Genomic DNA, 25,364 nt, shown 5'->3' on the forward strand with positions numbered 1-25,364 from the left:
CAGTAGCGCTAAATAATCACAGGAGCCAGTACTTAGCAGTTAACACGCAGCTCCCGAGTGCCACGCCGAGGCCACGTCTATTTATTTATACTCGCTAGCATCTGACGTCACACGTCGGCGAGCTGCCGGCAGCGCGGAAGGCTAGAACGCCTCGCGCGCGCCGGACATTACACTCCTTCCACCCTTTATAAAACATCAAACCAAAATGCAACAATCAAAAACCAACGATGAGTCTGTTACCAGTCTGCCAGTCCTTTCGGGTTACACCATATAGTCCGCCAACTGGGATGACGGTGCCGGGTTCTTCCTCAGGCTGTAGCGGGATTGGCCGCCTCTGGCTTGGGCCACCTCGGGGTTCTGCGCCTTGGGGTGTTAGGCTCCTCCCGGGACGAGGAGCAGCCGGGCAGGTTACCCCCAGGGGTGGCTGGGATGGACTGGGAGTCACCATCTTCACTCCGACCGTCCTCCCCCTCCTGATCTCCGCTCAGCTGGTCAGGGTCGGGCCCCTCTGGTTCGGCCCCGGGACGTGAAGGTGTTCCTGGGTGGACTTTTTTGAAGAAGGACACATCTCGGGTGACCATTTCAGCTCCCCTTTGAGCGGTCATCATCGTGCCTGTCTGGCGGGTGACGATCCACGGCTGTGGTTCGAAAGGAAGTCTGAACTTGCTGCCTGGGTAGCGGTCCTTCACATACACTCGATCCTGCTGTTGTATCGTGGACTCCTTAGCTCCCCTTCGTCGGCTGGCATGGTCATTCGAGCGCATCCGATTGGCTAGAGTCTTTTCATTGGTGGCTTGTGCCGGAGCCCAAGTAGGGTGGTGAGGGATCGTGTCACTTACGATTCTTCCCATGGTGGCTGTTCCTGGCGCTGCCTCTGTTGTGACATGGGGGGTCATCCAGTATTCCCTCAGGAAACTGTATATCGCCCGCTCCAGTGGAGATCCGTCAGCCATGGCGATGCGAATGGTTTTGTTGAGTGTCCTCATAAACCTCTCCACCTCTCCATTGGCTTGGGCCCACCGTGGTGTTACTTTGCGGTGATGGATCCCCCAGCTTTTGAGATATTCTGCAAACTCCTGCCCCTGGAAGGGCAGTCCATTGTCGGTCTTGACCACCCCGAATATGCCATGGGTGGCGATGGTTTTCTCAAACTTCGCTATTACTTCAGTGGCTGTCTGGCTCCCCACGATTTCGACCTCTGGGTATTTGGTGAAATCATCAATGATGACTAACGCGTACCGCCCATCTGGGAGATGTCCGAAGTCGGCGCTCACACACTCCCACGGTCTCAGGGGATTCTCTTCGGTCGCCACCGGGTGAGGGCGTTCCGGCTGTCCTGCTGCTTGGTACCACGTGCAGGTTCTCACCGCCTGCTCCACCATCGCATCCATGCCAGGGAACCATACTTTGGCTTGGAGCCTGCCCTTCGTTTTCACCATTCCTTGATGCCCCCTGTGGGCGAGGTCTACCGCCTGTTGAGCGAGGCTGGCCGGCATGACCAGTCTCGGGCCACGCAGAAGACATCCTTGGGCGTCAACGGACAGTTCACTTTTAACTCTCAAGATGGATTCCAGTGCCAGCTTGGCTTGGGGAGTCCTCCTGTTTAGCGACTCTTGGAATGTCCTCCAATCTCCCGACCTGACGGCCTACGACGCTGCTCTCAAGCATTCATCACCCCTTGACGCTTCTATGATTGTGGCCAGGCTCATCGGGAGGGGTCGTGACCGCTCTGTCACATACCGGACGTACTCCTTGGTATCCTCTGCCTCTTCTTTCTCTTCCGTGGTGGCTGTCCGCGGGTGCCTTGACAGATAATCCGCCGGGTTGGTGGCCCCTGGCTTGTACTCCACCCGGTAGTCGTACCCTTGTAGTTGGAGTATCCACTTTTCGATCCGGGGTGGCGGCTTCGAGGCTGACCCTTGGAACAGAGATATGAGGGGCTTGTGATCGGTTGTTACCGTGAAGTGATGGCCGTACACATACACATGAAAGTGCCGGCAGGCCCAGTGGATGGTGATGGCTTCTCGCTCGATCTGCGAGTAACGCTGCTCCGTCTCGGTCAGGGACATGCTGGCGTAGGCGATGGGGGCCAACTCTTCGTTGCTCTGGAGTTGGGTCAATACCGCTCCAAACCAAAAGGGCTTGCGTCGACCGCCACGTTGGTGGGCTCCACCGGGTCGAAGTATGAAAGGGTAGTGTCCGCAGAGAGGGCCGCCTTCGTTGCTTGAAACGCTTGCTCCTGTTCCGGGCCCCACTGCCACGTGGTCGACGACTTGGTCAGCTCTCTGAGGGGTTTGGTGAGGTTGGAGAGATCCGGAATGAAGCGGCTGCAGAAGTTGACCATGCCCAGGAAACTCCGGGCCTTCGAGATGTTCGTCGGGGATGGGGCGTCTTGGACATCCTTCACCTTGTCCGGGTCTGGGGCCACCCTTTGGTTCAAGAAGGTGTATCCAAAAAAGCTGATCTTGTTCTGCAGGAATTGACACTTCTCCCGGTGCAGGGTCAGGCCTGACTCCTGAATCCTTTTGAGGACCCCTCTCAACCGCTGGTGGTGTTCCTCGATGGTTGACGCATAGATTAGCAGGTCGTCGCTCACATTAAGCACGCCGGGGAGCCCACTGAGGACTTCTCTGATGGTATTTTGGAATACCTCGGCGGCACTCGAGATGCCGAAGTTGAGGCGCCGATACCGTCTGAGGCCCACATGTGAGGAGAACGTGGTAATGTACCTCGAGTCCGGATGAAGTGGTAGCTGGTGTTAGCCTGATCGTAGGTCCATCTTCGAAAACCACCTGGCCCCGTTCTGCTCTCCCAGGATGTCATCAATGGTGGGCGTCAGGTGGCGCTCCCTCTTGACCGCGGCGTTAGGGAGGCGCATGTCCACACAGATGCGGACCTGTCCTGGCTGTTTCGGCTTCCTGGCGATGACGATCGGGGATACCCACGGGGTTGGCCCGCTGACCTTTTCGATGATGCCTAGTCTCTCCAGGGCCTCCAGCTCCTCCTCGACCTTTTGCCTCAGGTGGAACGCGATTCGCCTGTGCCTCAACGCCACTGGTTGGACCGACGGGTCGATGTGTAAGGACACTTCCTTTCCCTTCAGGCACCTGATGCCTTTGAAAACTTCTCCGAACTCTTCCATGATGGTATCCAGTTCTTCCTCTAGGACTGCCATGGCAAACGAGATCAGTCTCAGCTCTTCGGCCGATTGCCCGCTCAGCAGCATCCCACTGCCCTCTTCCGTGACATAGACGGTGGTGCTGATACTCCTCTCACCATGTTGTAGCTCTGTCTTGAAGCACCCGATGAGGGGGATGGGTGTCTTCTGCCCGTACGCAAACACCCGGATCTTCGCCTCTCGCAGCGGGGGCTTGGTGCGCATTTGGTGGTAAACATTGGCGGCCATCAACTCAATGGATGCCCCGGTGTCAATTGTCGCCTTTACCTCCTGTTGTTGGACTAAGATGCGGCATTTCGGAAGTCTGCGCTTCTTCTTCTGTGGCTGGTGAATCGCAAACACATAATGGACTGGGTACTCTTCGGTGTCATCGTCCATGTCTTCGCTGTCTGCCTCTTCTTGCACCGCATGAGCCGCCTCCTTCTTGACTCTGGTGGACCGGCACACCGCCGCAAAGTGATTCATCCACCCGCAGGCGCTGCACTTTTTCTCTCTGGCCGGGCAATCTTGCATGCGGTGGGGTTGGCCGCCACAGTACCCGCATTCTTTCTTCTTCGTCTCCGGTTGTCTTTTCCCTCTGGCTGGTCTCCCCTTGGGCCGCACTACGTTCACCGCTTCCGCCACTTGCACTTGCTCCGTCTTCACGGGACGATGTAGGGCTGCTTCCATGTGCGAGGCCCTCACCTGCGAGAGCTCCTTCGACCGTCCGAGGGTGAGGATGTCCGCGAGGGGCTTTCCTTCTTCCTGGAGGACCGTGACTCGGAGCTTGGACGAGTAGCACCCCTGTATGATCTGCCCTCGGATCTCCTCTTGCTCATCGCGGAACCCACACGTGCTGGCTAACTCCTTCAGCCTGCCGTGGAACGCATCCAGAGACTCGTCCGCCTCCTGTTTGGCTTGACGAAAGATGAACCTTTCATAGTCTCTATTCGCCATGGGCTCGAAATGGGCGTTGAGCGCGTTTAGCAGCGTGTGGTACTTTTTCGGCGTGGCTTCCACAAGAGTTTTGTAGATGCGGTGGATGTCTTTGCCTCCTAGGTGGAGTAGCAGTGCTCTGCGCCTTTCCCTCGAGATGCCTGCCCCTTCGAAGTAAATTTGGAGTCGGTCCGTCCAATCCCTCCAGTGCGGGTCGAGGGACAACGGGGCACCGTCAACAGCAAACGGCTCAATGGCGGGAATCGACGCCATCTTGGCACGTGCGCAGCACGCGGTGGAAGCCGGCTACCTCTCCTCTTCGTCGAAGCCGATAGGTGTGCACCCCCTATGGGCGTTGCGCATGGTCTTCCCTCGTGCTTCTACACCACCCAGCGGGCGCGCATACCTCCAGACGTCATTCGCGGGACTGCTCTGGTGGAGGGTGTGGCCGTCGTCAGGCACCTCTTGGCAGCAGGCGTGTCACCACCCAGGCGAGACATACCCCTCACAGGCTGGAGGATGGAGCTCCAGGGCTCTCACAGAGTCTCCACAGATGGCAGGATGGGCCTTCAGGGCTCTTTCAGTGCCTCCCACCTGACCTCACATCAGTCACAGCCAGGTCACCATGAGGAGGGGACACCACACCCAGGCTCAGGACACAGGGGTGGCCGATGTGCACACTGTGGGGCACAAAGGCAGCAAAGCAGGGCTCAGTACACCCCTCGTCGCCAGTGTAGCGTTCCTAACGCTCATGATTGCATGCTTGCGCAGTAGCGCTAAATAATCACAGGAGCCGGTACTTTGCAGTTAACACGCGGCTCCCGACTGCCGCGCCGAGGCCACGCCTATTTATTTATACTCGCTAGCGTCTGACGTCACGCGTCAGCACTAGCGCGCCCCGGCAGCGCGGAAGGCTAGAACGCCTCGCGCGCGCCGGACATTACAGGCAAGTTCTGCAGGTGCGCTTTACAGTCACGCTCGTGCGCGCGCTCAAGCGTAAACTGCTTCTCAGTTCGAAAGAAAAGTTTTACTCTGCAAAGTTTTCCATCATGCTGTTCCAATGCCGAGATCAGGGAATCCTATGGACACAGGGCGCCGAAGAGGGTCTTGGCACCCTGAAAAAAATGGCTTGATATAAAAATTGACTGTTATGTTGTAAGGGTCACTCATCTGCTATATACTAAAGGCGCGTCTTCCCCCGTGTCCACAACTCCACATGTGGCAAAAATTGTGCAACTAGAAGGTCTGGCTGGATGTTCACGCAGGAGATGCTCCCGCACCCATGGAACGGCACAGAGTCTGTGTCTCAGACTAAAGAGCGGTGCCGTGATCCCCCCACAGCAGTTGTATGTCATTACAACGCCTTCCGTTGCAACGCATGCCTTTACTACGCATGCGGTACAACACGAATGCCGTTACCACGAATAACATTTACCACAAAAATGCATTTACCACGCATATCGGTAAAGGCATTTTCGTGGTAAATGTTCTTTTTTTTTAAATAATACCCTTTTGCGACCCCCCCCTTCCCTTTTTCTTCTAATACATTCCCCTCCCCTCAACATTAAAAATGTTTCCCTGTGCAATTTCCCCACCCACAAACCCTTAAATTTACCCCTTCGCTACACGTCCCCCTCATTAATTACTTAAACTAAATTCCCCCTTACCTCACTACGTCCTCTCTTCTCTGGAAGCTCTTCTGATCTGCGTCGCACGTCGTAAAGAGGAAGCGGAAGTGTCTTTCCGTTTCCTCCAACGACGGTATGACGCCGATTGCCTCCACATCGATGGAATCAGGTTTTTTTTTGTGGGGGGAGACCCCCCAACCCCCCATTTTTAATATTACCTTTATCACACATGCCTTTACTTCGTATCTCGTAGTAAAGGCATGCGTGGTAAAGGCTTTTCGTGGTAACCACACATGCGTTGTAATGCATGCGTGGTTACTGTTATACGTGGAAACGGCCACGTTGTAGTGGCCGTTTCCCCCCCGCAGCTTGTCATCAACTAATCATATTTCCTGACTCGTTTCCATGAGTTTAGATTATTTGGCTTGTGATATGGGAGTCCGAGTGCGCAGTAACTGCCCTGAGCGGAAACAGTTGGACCCTAAAAGACACACTGTCCATAATCTGCTAAAATCTCTTTCTTCGCAGTTTCCACAAGATTAAAACCCTGTTTCCGCCTTCTAATCAATAGAATAATTTACATAGGACGAGCTAAAAAAAACTAGCCAAAATGTGAATGTTTCTAAGAAGACACCGTCGTCGGTGTGAACAGAAGACAGTGTTCGCTGCGACAAGCTGTCGGCGTTGTGTGAAAAATATAGTGCGTCCCAGCTAATGAAGGAGACTGTGTAACGCCGCAAGTGAGAGATCCAATCCCAGTGGGCGGGGCCAAAAGTGGACAGGGTGGTAACAAGGAGGGACTAAGAAGCCTCCTTTTCAATCGTGAGCCACCGTTTAGCATGGAGGATGACGCCGGCAAATGAAAAAGATGGGTTGGGCTTCAAGTCCGCCTCTGAAAGCTTCGGAATCTGTATTGATTCCAAGAAGCCCTCGCATTGGCGAGTGCAACGCATGTGCGCTGCTAACGCCAGGCGAGACCTAATAAAAACTGAATGCACTTGTTTTAAGTCAATTACTTTTTCGTAAGGTGAGAAAGGTCTATGGGTTGTTCAGTTGGATGTATAAATGTTGCACAGTTTTTAAGGCAGAGAAAGTGCAGTCAATTTCAAACTCAATCAGCTTAACCCTAGTTCAAGGTTTAGTAAATCTGGCTGCTCAGTTGTGCTTTTTCAGGAAAATTAAAATATAGCAACAAAGGTATGGAGGAGACATATTAAAATGCACAGAGCATGTGCAAAAGGCATTAAACATTTCAAGAGTTAAAACAGCTCGCTGCTTGGACTAGGAGCCGGGGGATGTAGAGGGTGTAAGTGTGCCACACTTTCTCTCAGTGATGGGACAGCAGCACTTCCTTAGTCTGCCCCCAACTTGTTCAGCCATGGTGTACGAATCAGATGATCCCAGTAATCCCGTTTGGACTCAACCCTTAGCAAAAGCATGTACATACATGGAAAATCAGAATGGTCCGAGAAACAATGAAAGGCTTTAGAATGCTGTGGTACATCAATACATTGTCGGGATGCTCAAGGGTGCGTGGGCTGTATAGACAAGCTGTCAGAAAAAGGGAAACCAGCTAGACAGGACTGGAGGACTGAATAACTACAAAGGGCTCTCATTGACCTCCCTTAACATCTCCTTGAGACCCAAGGGGTCTTAGGAGTTTTAAGAGGGGCCAACATCAATGATCTATTACTTGTGTAAGAACACTTTCTTCCAAAATGAAAAACACAGCCCACAGGTAAAAGATTACAACGAAACCAAGGATTACTAGAGAACTGGTGGATTGCAGTCAGCTACAGGGTTCTAGAATGCCAATGAGTGGGTGGTGCGTCCTCCTTGTGACAGCCCAAGTGTTCCAGAGTCTCTCCTAGCATGGGCCACCAATTTGGAAGCCACGTCTAAATGATGAGGTCTCCGCAGAGAACTGGCATCAGTTCATGGGCTGTCCATCCCAGACTGACAGGAGCTGCTCTCTCCAGCTCTGTCAGGAAGCGCTGGCACACCACTCTCTTCCAATTGATCTGTTGGCTCTCTCTCACTCTCTTGGCTGGCAGCATGCTCGCTCTAGCTATCTCAAGCCACTGACAACCAGCTACCTCAACACCGGCCTTGCCTAACTTGTACAATGTTAGCTAAGCTCTGTATAAATACACTGTTTAATTTCAAGTAGATGAAAATCTTCTCTAAGAGGATGTTAGTCAAAAATGTCTTCATAAACAATCACCTTGAACGATGTAATAGTCCTTAATTGCATTTATTTTTTATTTATTCACAACATTCAATATGACTTTGTAATTATTAATACAAACTACAGTCTCTCAGGTCGAGCGTTCTAGGCAGCGTCCACCCTCTCCTGCCTCCACACTAACAATCGTGTCCCTGGCAGTTTACTGGAGGTGACCCCAGAGGTGCCACCTGCACTAGTAATGAGCAACAAAGTCCTACTTTAGCCCTAAAAGTTCAGCTCGCTGTGGCGTCAATATGTTGAGTTTGTGCAAGTCTCAAAAGTTCGACTGGCCCTATTCCAGTCTTGCACAACCGCGGACTGAAGAAGTGTTCAGGAGCCGGAGAGCATCTTCCCGTGCTCTGGAGATGAGCGAGATGCACCATATCCTCCAGCAATCAGCAGGAGTGGCAAACTGAGGCGGTCAAGGTCAGCTACGGCGTCAATGTCCAGCAGATGGCTTTTCCTTCGTAGTTCTTACAGGGAAGGTGATGGATCAGCAGCAGTGATCTTTATCTCAAGGCCCTTTGATGGTCACAGGGACCCCTCCACCATCCACAAGTCACAGGCATAGGTGACGGCCCCAATAATGTTGGTTAAATGGGCAGTGGACCTAACGTACTTGCTGCAATCCCCCTCCTGGCATACGCGGGTCACAGCCATGGGTAATGGCCCCCAACCTTCACGGTGTAACAGGTGATGGCCTCAACAGTCCTATCTGATCCCTCCTGGCATATGGGAGTCACAGGCACGGGTGAGGGCCCCAAAATTCACAGTTCAATGGATGATGGCCCCAACAGTTATTGTGGCCCCCTCCTGGCATACAAGGATCATAGGCAAGGTTGATGACCCCAAACTTCACACAGGCCCTGACGGGGTCACCAGGTTCAGCAAGAGGGTGGATGTCTCTCTCTCGTAACAACGGTCCTGACTGGATTTGACACCTTACACTTTACTCACAGGTAGCCACATTCCAGGAACCCCGCTGGGCCTCGCTCCCTCCAGGCTCTCTCCTCCCCCTCACAGGACACACTGGTCTTAGCAGGCAGGCAAAAGAAAAATGTTCATAGCTTCGTGGGTTATTGTTCCTCATCCATTTGTGAGACTAACAGACCATGGTCCCCAGTCCTCTATGCACCAGCCTGAAGTTGGGGTGAACTTGTCTATGGTGACGAACAGCTTGTGAGAGTCATGCCCCTACTTTTATAGTCTGTATCCGGACACAGATGTGATTTAGTGTCTAGTTCTTTGAAATTTGTGTTTCAACTTCTTCGAAGTGCCTTCTCTTCTGTCCTGTCCTTTGTCAAAGGGACAGTCTGCCACAGCTAGAGCGACTCCAGTTTTGACTGAACCACAACACAGACTTAGAAGTAACCAGGGATCACACCTGGTTGTCAGCCTCCACTGAAATATCCCTAACAAAGATTCAAAGGCTTAAGTCTTCCCAGCTATCGTAATCCCCTGGTCCTACAGTGCCAACTTTGTCAGACCCACCATCTCGCAAAATGAGCCCGTGTTCCATTGACCAGTAACTCTTCCTGGAATCAAAGAGACCTTTGATGTGCACAGAGGATGCTCTGCTCCCCTGTCTCAAGTTTGTGAGTTCCCACTCTAGCACACAGGCATGTCAGAAATCCACATCTCCTGTATAGAGGTTGGAGTCCTCGCCTCCAAATAGCCTTTCTAGGCAATAGGCTTCCAAATTGAAACCCACAGTCTTTGGTGTTATGTACACAGGCACACATACATCTCATGCATTCACACCCAACTATAACTGCCAGGCACCACACACACTGCCGCCATATAGGCCAAGTGTGTGTTAAGTACACAGCAGTGGAACTTTACATGATTAGTCCATTAGGCACTGTTAGAAATGGGATTTCTGGTTGGCTAAGGCTTGCGCCAAAGTCAGGCAGAAACCACCACTCTAGTCAGGGCAAGGAAGTTACACGCCAAAGATAACCCCTGCTCACCCCCTTGGTAGCTTGGCACGAGCAGACAGGCCTATCCCTGAGGCGATGTGTAAAGCGTTTGCGCGCGCACCCAGCAACAACACCAAAGGCCCACCACAAAGGAAACTCCACACAAGGTATTCTATAAAAATAGCCTTTGTATTATACACAACACATTAGATAAAAACACACACTCTACAATGTGCCAACAGGCACGGGCAGAATTTACAAGGGATTATATATACAGGGGACAGGGCCACCTGGACCACTGTCAGGAATTAGCACTTTTTAGAACATAGGAATAATACTTTAGACCATAGCACTTACAATCACTGTAGCACTAAAATAGAACATGTAGCACCCAACCAGTAGCTACTGGTATCAGGTAAGTACCACCTACGCAACCCTAACCACCTTAGGACAATATTGCGCAGGGAATCAGGACCTCACTAGCACCACCTGTGCTAGGAGAAAACAACCACCTAAGTATCACAATACCTGTAGGGGTCTAAGCACATAAACACATGATGCATAACATTCAGAGGTGTAAAGCACAGCACATGACGCATAAACACATTCAGAGGTGCAGAAAAGGTACAATGGCGCCAAAACTCACATTAGCCACTACTGTGGCAGTCCCTGGGCCAACTGGCCTAGTAGGGGCAAGGACGCCCTGCGTCCAGAAAAGTCAGGGCGCGCCGGCGCAGGCTGCGCAAGCCAGAACACCGAGGCCACAACCTAAACGTTGCAGTTGCCCACTAAGTGCTGGGCAACTGGAGAGATGCTGTGGCACCACTGTGCCTTGTTAAACAAATATGGCGGGGGGGGTTGGAGCCTCTCCTGGGCTCTAATATGTCACACTTGTGGCCCCCTGAGCCTCGCAGGCTCTAAACAACTTTGAGGGGCAAGGTGGGAGTGGCCCGCTGCCACCTGGGGTCACTCAATCCCAAAAGAAATGCCCCCAACGTTGGAGAAATGCCCCCTGAGCCTCGCAGGCTCTAAACAACAATGGGCCCCGCTTTGGAGCGACCTCGCGCTCCCAACAACGCTCTGCCCGCGTTGGAGCCTCTCGGGGGCTCACGGACACTGCCCCCGATGTCAGAGCCTCAACCGGGCTCTGGCTCAATCTCCGCTCGTGGGGGACCGAGGAGAGACCGGCGGGAACGCCCCCACTCACCGGCTCTCCGCAGCGTCGTCCCTTCTCTTCCCGGGGCCGGAGATCTTCAGCAAATGCGGAGCCTACGGGCCCCGGACACGACGGCAGCTCGTCCCAGTGCGGGGTGGGCTCCCGCCTGGGTAGGACGCTTCTCCTCCGGGCAAGGGCACCGGGCGCAGGGTAGGCTCCTGCCTGCTCCGGGGCCCCCAAAACCAGCCGCGATGCTTCGGTAGGAGGCGGGGTAGGCTCCCGCCCTCCTACTTCCTTTTCCGGTTGTCCCGGAGGCCCGCCCCCGGCCCGCCTGACTTCCTGGTCGGGCGCCGGAGGGCGATTCACGGGGCAAATGCCGGGTGTGCACCGGCGCTATTCTAATCCCATAAATCGAGGTGGGCACTCGATATTGCGGCAATGTCCCTGGCAGGGTGGGCACCTGCCAGGGGACTTTAGGATTTGCAGAGAACGGGGCACACGCCGGGTGGGCACCGGCTTTTCGAAATAGCGCGCTCCAAGCGCTAAGGAAAGCAAGGGAGGGCGCTCCCAGCGCTCAAGGCCAGTTCAGCGCTTCCAGGCACTTAGAGATCCAAATAAAGCGCTCCCAGCGCGTTAAGGGTGCCAGTAGCAAAGTCCAGCAGAGTTTTCCCCTGCATGCAGCAGGGCAGGGGTGGGGGGCAAGGCTGGACCCAGAGCCAGCTCACTGGGCCTCCAGGCAGGGAGGTAGTCCAGGTGGCGGTCCTCTGGTCCAGCAGCAGCAGCAGCCCCCCTCAGGCAGGATCCTGGCAAAGAACAGTTTCTGTGGGGACACAGCCCCATTTTTATACAGGCAAACCCTTTGTTCTGGGTTCAGGGTGAGGGGGAAAACCAGTCGCAGCTGGTTGGGGAGCACCCTTGATGTGCTCAGCCCCTCACTCTATTCACTGACAGGGCTAGGGTCGTCAGTCGCACCACAGGGGGCGGGGCCAGCATTGTGTGTGGAAAACCCTGTCCTATTCAGGACCCAGGTGTACTCCTCCCACCCATCTAGCTGATGATCTCCCCATTCACCACTGGGTGACTCATCCTGACTCTGGGGAATCCCTAGCCCGTCACATGACACGACCAGCCAATCACGCGACAGACACACTGCACACAGAAGTGCCCACTTCTAGAAGTGGCACTTCCACACTAGGTACATGCACGCCGCACACATCATCGCGCAGCATTCACTCCCACGAGTCCGCACATACCAAACTCGGGCCTGCACACCCCACGCATCAGGAACTACTAGGGACACATACATTCCCCATGCATTCCTATGGGAGGGCAGGCCTATCTCACCACATGCACTCAGAGCACGCACGCACTTTACCCTGGGACACAGGGAAAGTGCGCAGAGACCAAACAATCACCATACCAAGTCACCAATAAAAAGCCAAAAAGTCCAGGGGTGAACCTGCCAGAAGGGCCAAGTCCAACACAACCCCCTTCCAGCCAAAACGCAGGGCAGACCAATCACCACCGTGATGGACTTCCCTGCTTGGGGCGATAGAACACGGACGCGGGCCCGCAACTGCATGGACACCCTCCGGTTCTACGCCACGGTGAACCCATGGAATTCTTTTTAACACCACTGTCTGGACCAACTGGGCTACCCCACTGGTACTCCCAAGCTGTCCGCGGCCAAGACCAGGCCCTAGGCCACCCAGGTGCCACTGGTCTTTGCCTAACCACAGAGTGGGGGGTAGTAACCCCTGGCACATAGCGGCCATTCTCCACTCTTCCTCCCTGAAAGACAGGACTAGACTGCCACTGGTTCTCCAGCCTAGGGTCTACACCCTCAGGCGGACCAGGAGTCTCAGGGAAAGCTCTCCTCCCCCTACCTCTTCTCCTAGGGTTCCTCCTCCTCTGGCGAGGGGTACACCTAGAACGCCATCCCAAGCCAGGGTTTAACCCCTCAGGTTGTACCGGGGGCAGAGGTGGGCTCTCCCACCCTCTGCACCCCCTTCCAGAGCCCTGCTCCCTACCAACTGGGGCGGTACCTCTGGAAGAAGAACTGGTCGGGACGCTGGTTACAGACGTCCCACCCTTCAGGTCAGGCTGATCCCGAACCTGGCCTTCCAACCTCCGGCCTAGAACCTTTGGTGGAATAATTGCCTGGCACTCCAGGACTTCTGGGGATTTCCACTCCATCCCCCTGAGGCTATCAAAGGACACATACGTCAAGCGACTGTCTGTCTGGCGCTGATCTCCCGTCCCCTGTCCACCTGACAGTGCGCGGAGATCCCCCAGAACAGTGGTGCCACCCTGGTCACTACACGGGATCCTAGCCCAACTGGGTAGTCCCTGACCCACAGGCTCTTCCACTGGGAAACTCATCCCCCAATCACTCCTCACACTGGACTCCTGTACCCTCCCTACCGGAGCGGTACTGCCAGACTCTAGGACCACAGGAGCCCTGGTTACAGGTGCTCCAGGTCCTCTACTCACCAGGAGATCTCCCTCAAATGGGCTAACAGGACAGCCTAGGTCCCCAACTTGGTGTTCCCTCATGGAACCATCCAAGTCCTGAGGCAGGGTTTCGTACGTCCGGGGACCCTCGGTCACCCTCTCACTCCTGCTCCACTGAGCCAGGCAGTGAGCCCCTACACCCTCCTCGCTATCCTGGGACCTAGCTGGGCTACACTGAGCCTCTTCCACCACGCTGGGCTGGAAGATACCTGACCCACTACTTTTGGAGTCACTCCCTAATGACTCTAGAGAACCTCTAGCCCTTTCCCAGCGCTCTGCTTCCTCCGCCAGGTCAAATGGCTCAGACAATCCACACCCCAACAGGTGTTGGCGCAGCCCCGGCACACAACAACTGAGCAGGTGTTCTTTGAGAACCAGATTACACAGTATATCAAAATCACTTGCTGTGGAAATCCAATCAAACATTGCATCCTCACATCCATCCACAAACTCCTCCCAAGTCTGGTGAGACAGTTTCCTACTGCCCCTGAATTTCAACCTTAACTCCTCCTCCTGGGGAACAGGTACCAGACTGGGGGAACTGGGACTGGGATTTCCTACACTGGAATCTACATCGCTACTACCACTGGACTCAACCCTCCCTGGGGAGCCCAGAAAATTAAAACTGCGCGCAGGGGATAGTCTACCCTCCAGAGCTACTTTGCCTCTGGTGGAGGCCCTCTCAGCCTCCTCTACCCTCTCCCGCGCCAAGACCCACTCAGTCTCTCGCTGTTGCTTCCTGGCCTCCAGCTGCGCCATAGCCTGAGCATGCTCTAACCTGAGCTTCTCTAACGCCAGCTGGTGCTCCCTTTCTTTCCTCCTATCTTCCCACTCCTCTGGGGACAGGGAAAGGGATGAGGCGCTGCCTCCTACGCTGGACCCAGCACGGGACGCCCTACCTATGGGGTCCTCACTCTCTACTGGCGTCCAGGTATTGTCATCCTCTACCTCCTCTTCTGACTCTTCCTCTGTACAGTACCTTTCTAACTCCTGCCTCTGGCGCCAAGCTAGCTCATAGGGATCACAAGCAGGCTCCATTCTGGCGGACGTTATGGTAACAATTATACAGGGAACCTAGGGGTCTGAGTTTCACACAGGAGCACACAATTCACAAAAAGATTCAGCAAGCTCTCTAACCCAGAGAACTCACACTCACTTGCCTAGTGCCACACACCATTCATCCACACACACAACCCTCCCCTCGGACTGGTAAGGCAGTTTCTACCACCCCTGATTCCTCAACCTGACCACCACGTGACACAGGTACCAACGCTGGGCGCAGGGCGGGGGACAAATGTACAGGACACTATTACGCTGCCACCACTGGATCCCACCCTCTGGTGAATCCAGAAACACAATGCACTAAGGGGGATGATCTACCCTCCCGAGCTAGGGACACCTAACTCACAGTGCACAAAAACACATTTCCAAAGAAATGACAATTAAAAACAATTTTAAAACAATAATCCCTATACCATGTGATTTATCTAAATGCAGAGTTTTGTAGTGCGGCCAGTTGCTGCTGCGGTACAGCGCAAACGCAAGTCCAAATCCCACCGCTGATCACCAATGTTAGAAATGGGATTTCTGGTTGGCTAAGGCTTGCGCCAAAGTCAGGCAGAAACCACCACTCTAGTCAGGGCAAGGAAGTTACACGCCAAAGATAACCCCTGCTCACCCCCTTGGTAGCTTGGCACGAGCAGACAGGCCTATCCCTGAGGCGATGTGTAAAGCGTTTGCGCGCGCACCCAGCAACAACACCAAAGGCCCACCACAAAGGAAACTCCACACAAGGTATTCTATAAAAATAGCCTTTGTATTATACACAACACATTAGATAAAAACACACACTCTACAATGTGCCAACAGGCACGGGCAGAATTTACAAGGGATTATATATACAGGGGACAGGGCCACCTGGACCACTGTCAGGAATTAGCACTTTTTAGAACATAGGAATAATACTTTAGACCATAGCACTTACAATCACTGTAGCACTAAAATAGAACATGTAGCACCCAACCAGTAGCTACTGGTATCAGGTAAGTACCACCTACGCAACCCTAACCACCTTAGGACAATATTGCGCAGGGAATCAGGACCTCACTAGCACCACCTGTGCTAGGAGAAAACAACCACCTAAGTATCACAATACCTGTAGGGGTCTAAGCACATAAACACATGATGCATAACATTCAGAGGTGTAAAGCACAGCACATGACGCATAAACACATTCAGAGGTGCAGAAAAGGTACAATGGCGCCAAAACTCACATTAGCCACTACTGTGGCAGTCCCTGGGCCAACTGGCCTAGTAGGGGCAAGGACGCCCTGCGTCCAGAAAAGTCAGGGCGCGCCGGCGCAGGCTGCGCAAGCCAGAACACCGAGGCCACAACCTAAACGTTGCAGTTGCCCACTAAGTGCTGGGCAACTGGAGAGATGCTGTGGCACCACTGTGCCTTGTTAAACAAATATGGCGGGGGGGGGGGGTTGGAGCCTCTCCTGGGCTCTAATATGTCACACTTGTGGCCCCCTGAGCCTCGCAGGCTCTAAACAACTTTGAGGGGCAAGGTGGGAGTGGCCCGCTGCCACCTGGGGTCACTCAATCCCAAAAGAAATGCCCCCAACGTTGGAGAAATGCCCCCTGAGCCTCGCAGGCTCTAAACAACAATGGGCCCCGCTTTGGAGCGACCTCGCGCTCCCAACAACGCTCTGCCCGCGTTGGAGCCTCTCGGGGGCTCACGGACACTGCCCCCGATGTCAGAGCCTCAACCGGGCTCTGGCTCAATCTCCGCTCGTGGGGGACCGAGGAGAGACCGGCGGGAACGCCCCCACTCACCGGCTCTCCGCAGCGTCGTCCCTTCTCTTCCCGGGGCCGGAGATCTTCAGCAAATGCGGAGCCTACGGGCCCCGGACACGACGGCAGCTCGTCCCAGTGCGGGGTGGGCTCCCGCCTGGGTAGGACGCTTCTCCTCCGGGCAAGGGCACCGGGCGCAGGGTAGGCTCCTGCCTGCTCCGGGGCCCCCAAAACCAGCCGCGATGCTTCGGTAGGAGGCGGGGTAGGCTCCCGCCCTCCTACTTCCTTTTCCGGTTGTCCCGGAGGCCCGCCCCCGGCCCGCCTGACTTCCTGGTCGGGCGCCGGAGGGCGATTCACGGGGCAAATGCCGGGTGTGCACCGGCGCTATTCTAATCCCATAAATCGAGGTGGGCACTCGATATTGCGGCAATGTCCCTGGCAGGGTGGGCACCTGCCAGGGGACTTTAGGATTTGCAGAGAACGGGGCACACGCCGGGTGGGCACCGGCTTTTCGAAATAGCGCGCTCCAAGCGCTAAGGAAAGCAAGGGAGGGCGCTCCCAGCGCTCAAGGCCAGTTCAGCGCTTCCAGGCACTTAGAGATCCAAATAAAGCGCTCCCAGCGCGTTAAGGGTGCCAGTAGCAAAGTCCAGCAGAGTTTTCCCCTGCATGCAGCAGGGCAGGGGTGGGGGGCAAGGCTGGACCCAGAGCCAGCTCACTGGGCCTCCAGGCAGGGAGGTAGTCCAGGTGGCGGTCCTCTGGTCCAGCAGCAGCAGCAGCCCCCCTCAGGCAGGATCCTGGCAAAGAACAGTTTCTGTGGGGACACAGCCCCATTTTTATACAGGCAAACCCTTTGTTCTGGGTTCAGGGTGAGGGGGAAAACCAGTCGCAGCTGGTTGGGGAGCACCCTTGATGTGCTCAGCCCCTCACTCTATTCACTGACAGGGCTAGGGTCGTCAGTCGCACCACAGGGGGCGGGGCCAGCATTGTGTGTGGAAAACCCTGTCCTATTCAGGACCCAGGTGTACTCCTCCCACCCATCTAGCTGATGATCTCCCCATTCACCACTGGGTGACTCATCCTGACTCTGGGGAATCCCTAGCCCGTCACATGACACGACCAGCCAATCACGCGACAGACACACTGCACACAGAAGTGCCCACTTCTAGAAGTGGCACTTCCACACTAGGTACATGCACGCCGCACACATCATCGCGCAGCATTCACTCCCACGAGTCCGCACATACCAAACTCGGGCCTGCACACCCCACGCATCAGGAACTACTAGGGACACATACATTCCCCATGCATTCCTATGGGAGGGCAGGCCTATCTCACCACATGCACTCAGAGCACGCACGCACTTTACCCTGGGACACAGGGAAAGTGCGCAGAGACCAAACAATCACCATACCAAGTCACCAATAAAAAGCCAAAAAGTCCAGGGGTGAACCTGCCAGAAGGGCCAAGTCCAACACAACCCCCTTCCAGCCAAAACGCAGGGCAGACCAATCACCACCGTGATGGACTTCCCTGCTTGGGGCGATAGAACACGGACGCGGGCCCGCAACTGCATGGACACCCTCCGGTTCTACGCCACGGTGAACCCATGGAATTCTTTTTAACACCACTGTCTGGACCAACTGGGCTACCCCACTGGTACTCCCAAGCTGTCCGCGGCCAAGACCAGGCCCTAGGCCACCCAGGTGCCACTGGTCTTTGCCTAACCACAGAGTGGGGGGTAGTAACCCCTGGCACATAGCGGCCATTCTCCACTCTTCCTCCCTGAAAGACAGGACTAGACTGCCACTGGTTCTCCAGCCTAGGGTCTACACCCTCAGGCGGACCAGGAGTCTCAGGGAAAGCTCTCCTCCCCCTACCTCTTCTCCTAGGGTTCCTCCTCCTCTGGCGAGGGGTACACCTAGAACGCCATCCCAAGCCAGGGTTTAACCCCTCAGGTTGTACCGGGGGCAGAGGTGGGCTCTCCCACCCTCTGCACCCCCTTCCAGAGCCCTGCTCCCTACCAACTGGGGCGGTACCTCTGGAAGAAGAACTGGTCGGGACGCTGGTTACAGACGTCCCACCCTTCAGGTCAGGCTGATCCCGAACCTGGCCTTCCAACCTCCGGCCTAGAACCTTTGGTGGAATAATTGCCTGGCACTCCAGGACTTCTGGGGATTTCCACTCCATCCCCCTGAGGCTATCAAAGGACACATACGTCAAGCGACTGTCTGTCTGGCGCTGATCTCCCGTCCCCTGTCCACCTGACAGTGCGCGGAGATCCCCCAGAACAGTGGTGCCACCCTGGTCACTACACGGGATCCTAGCCCAACTGGGTAGTCCCTGACCCACAGGCTCTTCCACTGGGAAACTCATCCCCCAATCACTCCTCACACTGGACTCCTGTACCCTCCCTACCGGAGCGGTACTGCCAGACTCTAGGACCACAGGAGCCCTGGTTACAGGTGCTCCAGGTCCTCTACTCACCAGGAGATCTCCCTCAAATGGGCTAACAGGACAGCCTAGGTCCCCAACTTGGTGTTCCCTCATGGAACCATCCAAGTCCTGAGGCAGGGTTTCGTACGTCCGGGGACCCTCGGTCACCCTCTCACTCCTGCTCCACTGAGCCAGGCAGTGAGCCCCTACACCCTCCTCGCTATCCTGGGACCTAGCTGGGCTACACTGAGCCTCTTCCACCACGCTGGGCTGGAAGATACCTGACCCACTACTTTTGGAGTCACTCCCTAATGACTCTAGAGAACCTCTAGCCCTTTCCCAGCGCTCTGCTTCCTCCGCCAGGTCAAATGGCTCAGACAATCCACACCCCAACAGGTGTTGGCGCAGCCCCGGCACACAACAACTGAGCAGGTGTTCTTTGAGAACCAGATTACACAGTATATCAAAATCACTTGCTGTGGAAATCCAATCAAACATTGCATCCTCACATCCATCCACAAACTCCTCCCAAGTCTGGTGAGACAGTTTCCTACTGCCCCTGAATTTCAACCTTAACTCCTCCTCCTGGGGAACAGGTACCAGACTGGGGGAACTGGGACTGGGATTTCCTACACTGGAATCTACATCGCTACTACCACTGGACTCAACCCTCCCTGGGGAGCCCAGAAAATTAAAACTGCGCGCAGGGGATAGTCTACCCTCCAGAGCTACTTTGCCTCTGGTGGAGGCCCTCTCAGCCTCCTCTACCCTCTCCCGCGCCAAGACCCACTCAGTCTCTCGCTGTTGCTTCCTGGCCTCCAGCTGCGCCATAGCCTGAGCATGCTCTAACCTGAGCTTCTCTAACGCCAGCTGGTGCTCCCTTTCTTTCCTCCTATCTTCCCACTCCTCTGGGGACAGGGAAAGGGATGAGGCGCTGCCTCCTACGCTGGACCCAGCACGGGACGCCCTACCTATGGGGTCCTCACTCTCTACTGGCGTCCAGGTATTGTCATCCTCTACCTCCTCTTCTGACTCTTCCTCTGTACAGTACCTTTCTAACTCCTGCCTCTGGCGCCAAGCTAGCTCATAGGGATCACAAGCAGGCTCCATTCTGGCGGACGTTATGGTAACAATTATACAGGGAACCTAGGGGTCTGAGTTTCACACAGGAGCACACAATTCACAAAAAGATTCAGCAAGCTCTCTAACCCAGAGAACTCACACTCACTTGCCTAGTGCCACACACCATTCATCCACACACACAACCCTCCCCTCGGACTGGTAAGGCAGTTTCTACCACCCCTGATTCCTCAACCTGACCACCACGTGACACAGGTACCAACGCTGGGCGCAGGGCGGGGGACAAATGTACAGGACACTATTACGCTGCCACCACTGGATCCCACCCTCTGGTGAATCCAGAAACACAATGCACTAAGGGGGATGATCTACCCTCCCGAGCTAGGGACACCTAACTCACAGTGCACAAAAACACATTTCCAAAGAAATGACAATTAAAAACAATTTTAAAACAATAATCCCTATACCATGTGATTTATCTAAATGCAGAGTTTTGTAGTGCGGCCAGTTGCTGCTGCGGTACAGCGCAAACGCAAGTCCAAATCCCACCGCTGATCACCAATGTTAGAAATGGGATTTCTGGTTGGCTAAGGCTTGCGCCAAAGTCAGGCAGAAACCACCACTCTAGTCAGGGCAAGGAAGTTACACGCCAAAGATAACCCCTGCTCACCCCCTTGGTAGCTTGGCACGAGCAGACAGGCCTATCCCTGAGGCGATGTGTAAAGCGTTTGCGCGCGCACCCAGCAACAACACCAAAGGCCCACCACAAAGGAAACTCCACACAAGGTATTCTATAAAAATAGCCTTTGTATTATACACAACACATTAGATAAAAACACACACTCTACAATGTGCCAACAGGCACGGGCAGAATTTACAAGGGATTATATATACAGGGGACAGGGCCACCTGGACCACTGTCAGGAATTAGCACTTTTTAGAACATAGGAATAATACTTTAGACCATAGCACTTACAATCACTGTAGCACTAAAATAGAACATGTAGCACCCAACCAGTAGCTACTGGTATCAGGTAAGTACCACCTACGCAACCCTAACCACCTTAGGACAATATTGCGCAGGGAATCAGGACCTCACTAGCACCACCTGTGCTAGGAGAAAACAACCACCTAAGTATCACAATACCTGTAGGGGTCTAAGCACATAAACACATGATGCATAACATTCAGAGGTGTAAAGCACAGCACATGACGCATAAACACATTCAGAGGTGCAGAAAAGGTACAATGGCGCCAAAACTCACATTAGCCACTACTGTGGCAGTCCCTGGGCCAACTGGCCTAGTAGGGGCAAGGACGCCCTGCGTCCAGAAAAGTCAGGGCGCGCCGGCGCAGGCTGCGCAAGCCAGAACACCGAGGCCACAACCTAAACGTTGCAGTTGCCCACTAAGTGCTGGGCAACTGGAGAGATGCTGTGGCACCACTGTGCCTTGTTAAACAAATATGGCGGGGGGGGGGGGGTTGGAGCCTCTCCTGGGCTCTAATATGTCACACTTGTGGCCCCCTGAGCCTCGCAGGCTCTAAACAACTTTGAGGGGCAAGGTGGGAGTGGCCCGCTGCCACCTGGGGTCACTCAATCCCAAAAGAAATGCCCCCAACGTTGGAGAAATGCCCCCTGAGCCTCGCAGGCTCTAAACAACAATGGGCCCCGCTTTGGAGCGACCTCGCGCTCCCAACAACGCTCTGCCCGCGTTGGAGCCTCTCGGGGGCTCACGGACACTGCCCCCGATGTCAGAGCCTCAACCGGGCTCTGGCTCAATCTCCGCTCGTGGGGGACCGAGGAGAGACCGGCGGGAACGCCCCCACTCACCGGCTCTCCGCAGCGTCGTCCCTTCTCTTCCCGGGGCCGGAGATCTTCAGCAAATGCGGAGCCTACGGGCCCCGGACACGACGGCAGCTCGTCCCAGTGCGGGGTGGGCTCCCGCCTGGGTAGGACGCTTCTCCTCCGGGCAAGGGCACCGGGCGCAGGGTAGGCTCCTGCCTGCTCCGGGGCCCCCAAAACCAGCCGCGATGCTTCGGTAGGAGGCGGGGTAGGCTCCCGCCCTCCTACTTCCTTTTCCGGTTGTCCCGGAGGCCCGCCCCCGGCCCGCCTGACTTCCTGGTCGGGCGCCGGAGGGCGATTCACGGGGCAAATGCCGGGTGTGCACCGGCGCTATTCTAATCCCATAAATCGAGGTGGGCACTCGATATTGCGGCAATGTCCCTGGCAGGGTGGGCACCTGCCAGGGGACTTTAGGATTTGCAGAGAACGGGGCACACGCCGGGTGGGCACCGGCTTTTCGAAATAGCGCGCTCCAAGCGCTAAGGAAAGCAAGGGAGGGCGCTCCCAGCGCTCAAGGCCAGTTCAGCGCTTCCAGGCGCTTAGAGATCCAAATAAAGCGCTCCCAGCGCGTTAAGGGTGCCAGTAGCAAAGTCCAGCAGAGTTTTCCCCTGCATGCAGCAGGGCAGGGGTGGGGGGCAAGGCTGGACCCAGAGCCAGCTCACTGGGCCTCCAGGCAGGGAGGTAGTCCAGGTGGCGGTCCTCTGGTCCAGCAGCAGCAGCAGCCCCCCTCAGGCAGGATCCTGGCAAAGAACAGTTTCTGTGGGGACACAGCCCCATTTTTATACAGGCAAACCCTTTGTTCTGGGTTCAGGGTGAGGGGGAAAACCAGTCGCAGGTGGTTGGGGAGCACCCTTGATGTGCTCAGCCCCTCACTCTATTCACTGACAGGGCTAGGGTCGTCAGTCGCACCACAGGGGGCGGGGCCAGCATTGTGTGTGGAAAACCCTGTCCTATTCAGGACCCAGGTGTACTCCTCCCACCCATCTAGCTGCTGATCTCCCCATTCACCACTGGGTGACTCATCCTGACTCTGGGGAATCCCTAGCCCGTCACATGACACGACCAGCCAATCACGCGACAGACACACTGCACACAGAAGTGCCCACTTCTAGAAGTGGCACTTCCACACTAGGTACATGCACGCCGCACACATCATCGCGCAGCATTCACTCCCACGAGTCCGCACATACCAAACTCGGGCCTGCACACCCCACGCATCAGGAACTACTAGGGACACATACATTCCCCATGCATTCCTATGGGAGGGCAGGCCTATCTCACCACATGCACTCAGAGCACGCACGCACTTTACCCTGGGACACAGGAAAAGTGCGCAGAGACCAAACAATCACCATACCAAGTCACCAATAAAAAGCCAAAAAGTCCAGGGGTGAACCTGCCAGAAGGGCCAAGTCCAACAGGCACCAATTCAGTGACAAAGGTAAATAGTCCTATTCACACTACTGATTCTCATTAAACACAAACTGGCTATGCTGCCACCACTGTGTGCATGCCACTTAACTCTTGGCCAGGGCAGTTGCCTTCTACCACTATGAGGGTAGGGCATGGTGTGCCTCTCCAGGTGTTACAGGACCGCATTACCATGAGACAGGCCTAGGTCATGGCGAATAATTAATGTACAATGTTTGCCCATGACCAAAAATAAGTACCAGTGATCCAGATTCCCATGCAACTGGCTAATTTAGGGCAGAGTTGAACATCTGTCACCATGCAGGGGTCGTTTCCATCCTAACTCCTCCTTATACACCAGAATATTTTCTCATGCCTGCTACTTCCCTTTTTAGGTCTGGCATGACTTCTTAAGCTGGATCCAGGCTGTTGTAATAAAGATACATAATATATAACAATAAAATAAAATAATTCCATATCAAAAGGGGCTTTGGCGAGCCTCCTTCATCCCTGGGTCTGTCTCATGTATGGTTTGGTTCAAACACAGGGCAACATTTAGAGAATCAGGAAAAGGCTCAGTCCACTCCAGCCACTGACTTTGTTGGAATCAGCGCACAGCCAATCAATTTTAAGAGGTCCAAGGTTGTTAAGTGATGGTATTTTGCCTACTTAATTCTCATTCTCCATCAGCAAGAAGAGAAGAAAGGGGGATACTCTCTCCCCCACCATGGCCCATGTATACCAACTCTCCGAAGGACTAGAGAGCTGTCATGTGCCATGCAGTGGTGCTTTCAACAGCAAGTATGGTACTCATTGCTTGAGTGTTCTTTGATGTGTACTCCAGTGCAAAGCACCACCTCAACTGTACTTGCATCATTGGATGACAAATAGACATCCCCACTCCGAACTCACAGTCCACCAACCATTCTTCAGCCAAAAGGTTCATGTTATGTCTTAAACATCATGCTGGGACCAGTCCCAAACCTCCACACATACCCCATATTCCAAACATCACTCACTATGTCCAACAATTATCCAGATTCTCTTTTCCTTATCTCCAAGAAGATCTCAGCTACAGAGCTACACATCCAAACCTAGGATGATAGGATTTGTTTTAGTACCTGTCAGTTTCTGTCTCTGTCTCCGTGTGGCCAGTCTACACTCCACAAAAATCTATATTCTTTCTCCTGCAATAGTTATCAGCATCTCTCAGGGCTGATTCTCAATCCTGGGGATTGCCCAACTCTGCCACAACAGTTCCCCATAGTTGGTAGTCTCCATCTTGCCCCTGATAGGAAGCCCATTGGCTTTCTGTACCTCCACTCCAGGTGATAACATCTGGGAGAGCACCTTGGTATCTAAAAACCCCTGTATTGGATCATAACAAAGTGAATCACCCTTTGATTCCAGGGGGAATCCTAAGATATGGATGTTGGGAGCCCAAAGGATGTCCTTCGAATAGACAGGTTGATATTCAAGGAGGTGCAGTGCTGACGTGGCACTGGATTGAAACTCCTCACATACCTGAGTTGATTCTTTCACATCTGCAACTGAGGAATCCATGTCCATGATTTCTGTCTTAACTTCCTGCAACTCATTTTCTGTTTTGGTGAGTTGTTTGTCAAGGTAGTTCATGGTGGATTCCATGGAGGAAACATTTGTTTTAATGGTGGTTTGCTACAGTTTCCATAGTGCTGCTAGGATTAAGACTTCTCCTCTTTTTGGGCCGCCAGTTATGTCTCCATTAATGTCTTGTCCTGCCACGTTCTCCTCCCTCATTCTCTTAAAGGATTTCCCAAGTTGAAACAGTCAAAATCCTTGCCCTCCTGATCTCTGCTGACTGGCTGCGGCTGGTGGACTTCAGATCATCACCTGGCTATCATAGTAAGGAATGCCTGATTGCAGTTCAAAATAGTCACATTGCATGTGTAGGGTGCGTCTCTGCTGGAGATAACACTATTTAAGTGGTTATATTAAGAATATGCTCCAGTTTCCTACGGAAAAGACTAGTATTTCCACAAGCAAAAATCATTATTCAAAGACAGCTATTTATGGAAATTAATTAATCCCACGAGGCAGGCTCTGTGAAGTGCCTCTCTAAATAATAGAACATCACGGGCCAGATTCACAAAAGTAATCTGAGACAAAATCCTAACTTTACGACTTTTGGTATTCACAAAAGGCATTTAGGAGTATTAAGTTAGGATTCCTAACTTTACTACTCCTAAATGCCTTTTGTGAATACCGAAAGTGGTAAAATTAGGA

The sequence above is a fragment of the Triturus cristatus genome, chromosome 3_2 (assembly GCF_964204655.1).
Source record: "Triturus cristatus chromosome 3_2, aTriCri1.1, whole genome shotgun sequence".
Classification (NCBI taxonomy): Eukaryota; Metazoa; Chordata; class Amphibia; order Caudata; family Salamandridae; genus Triturus; species Triturus cristatus.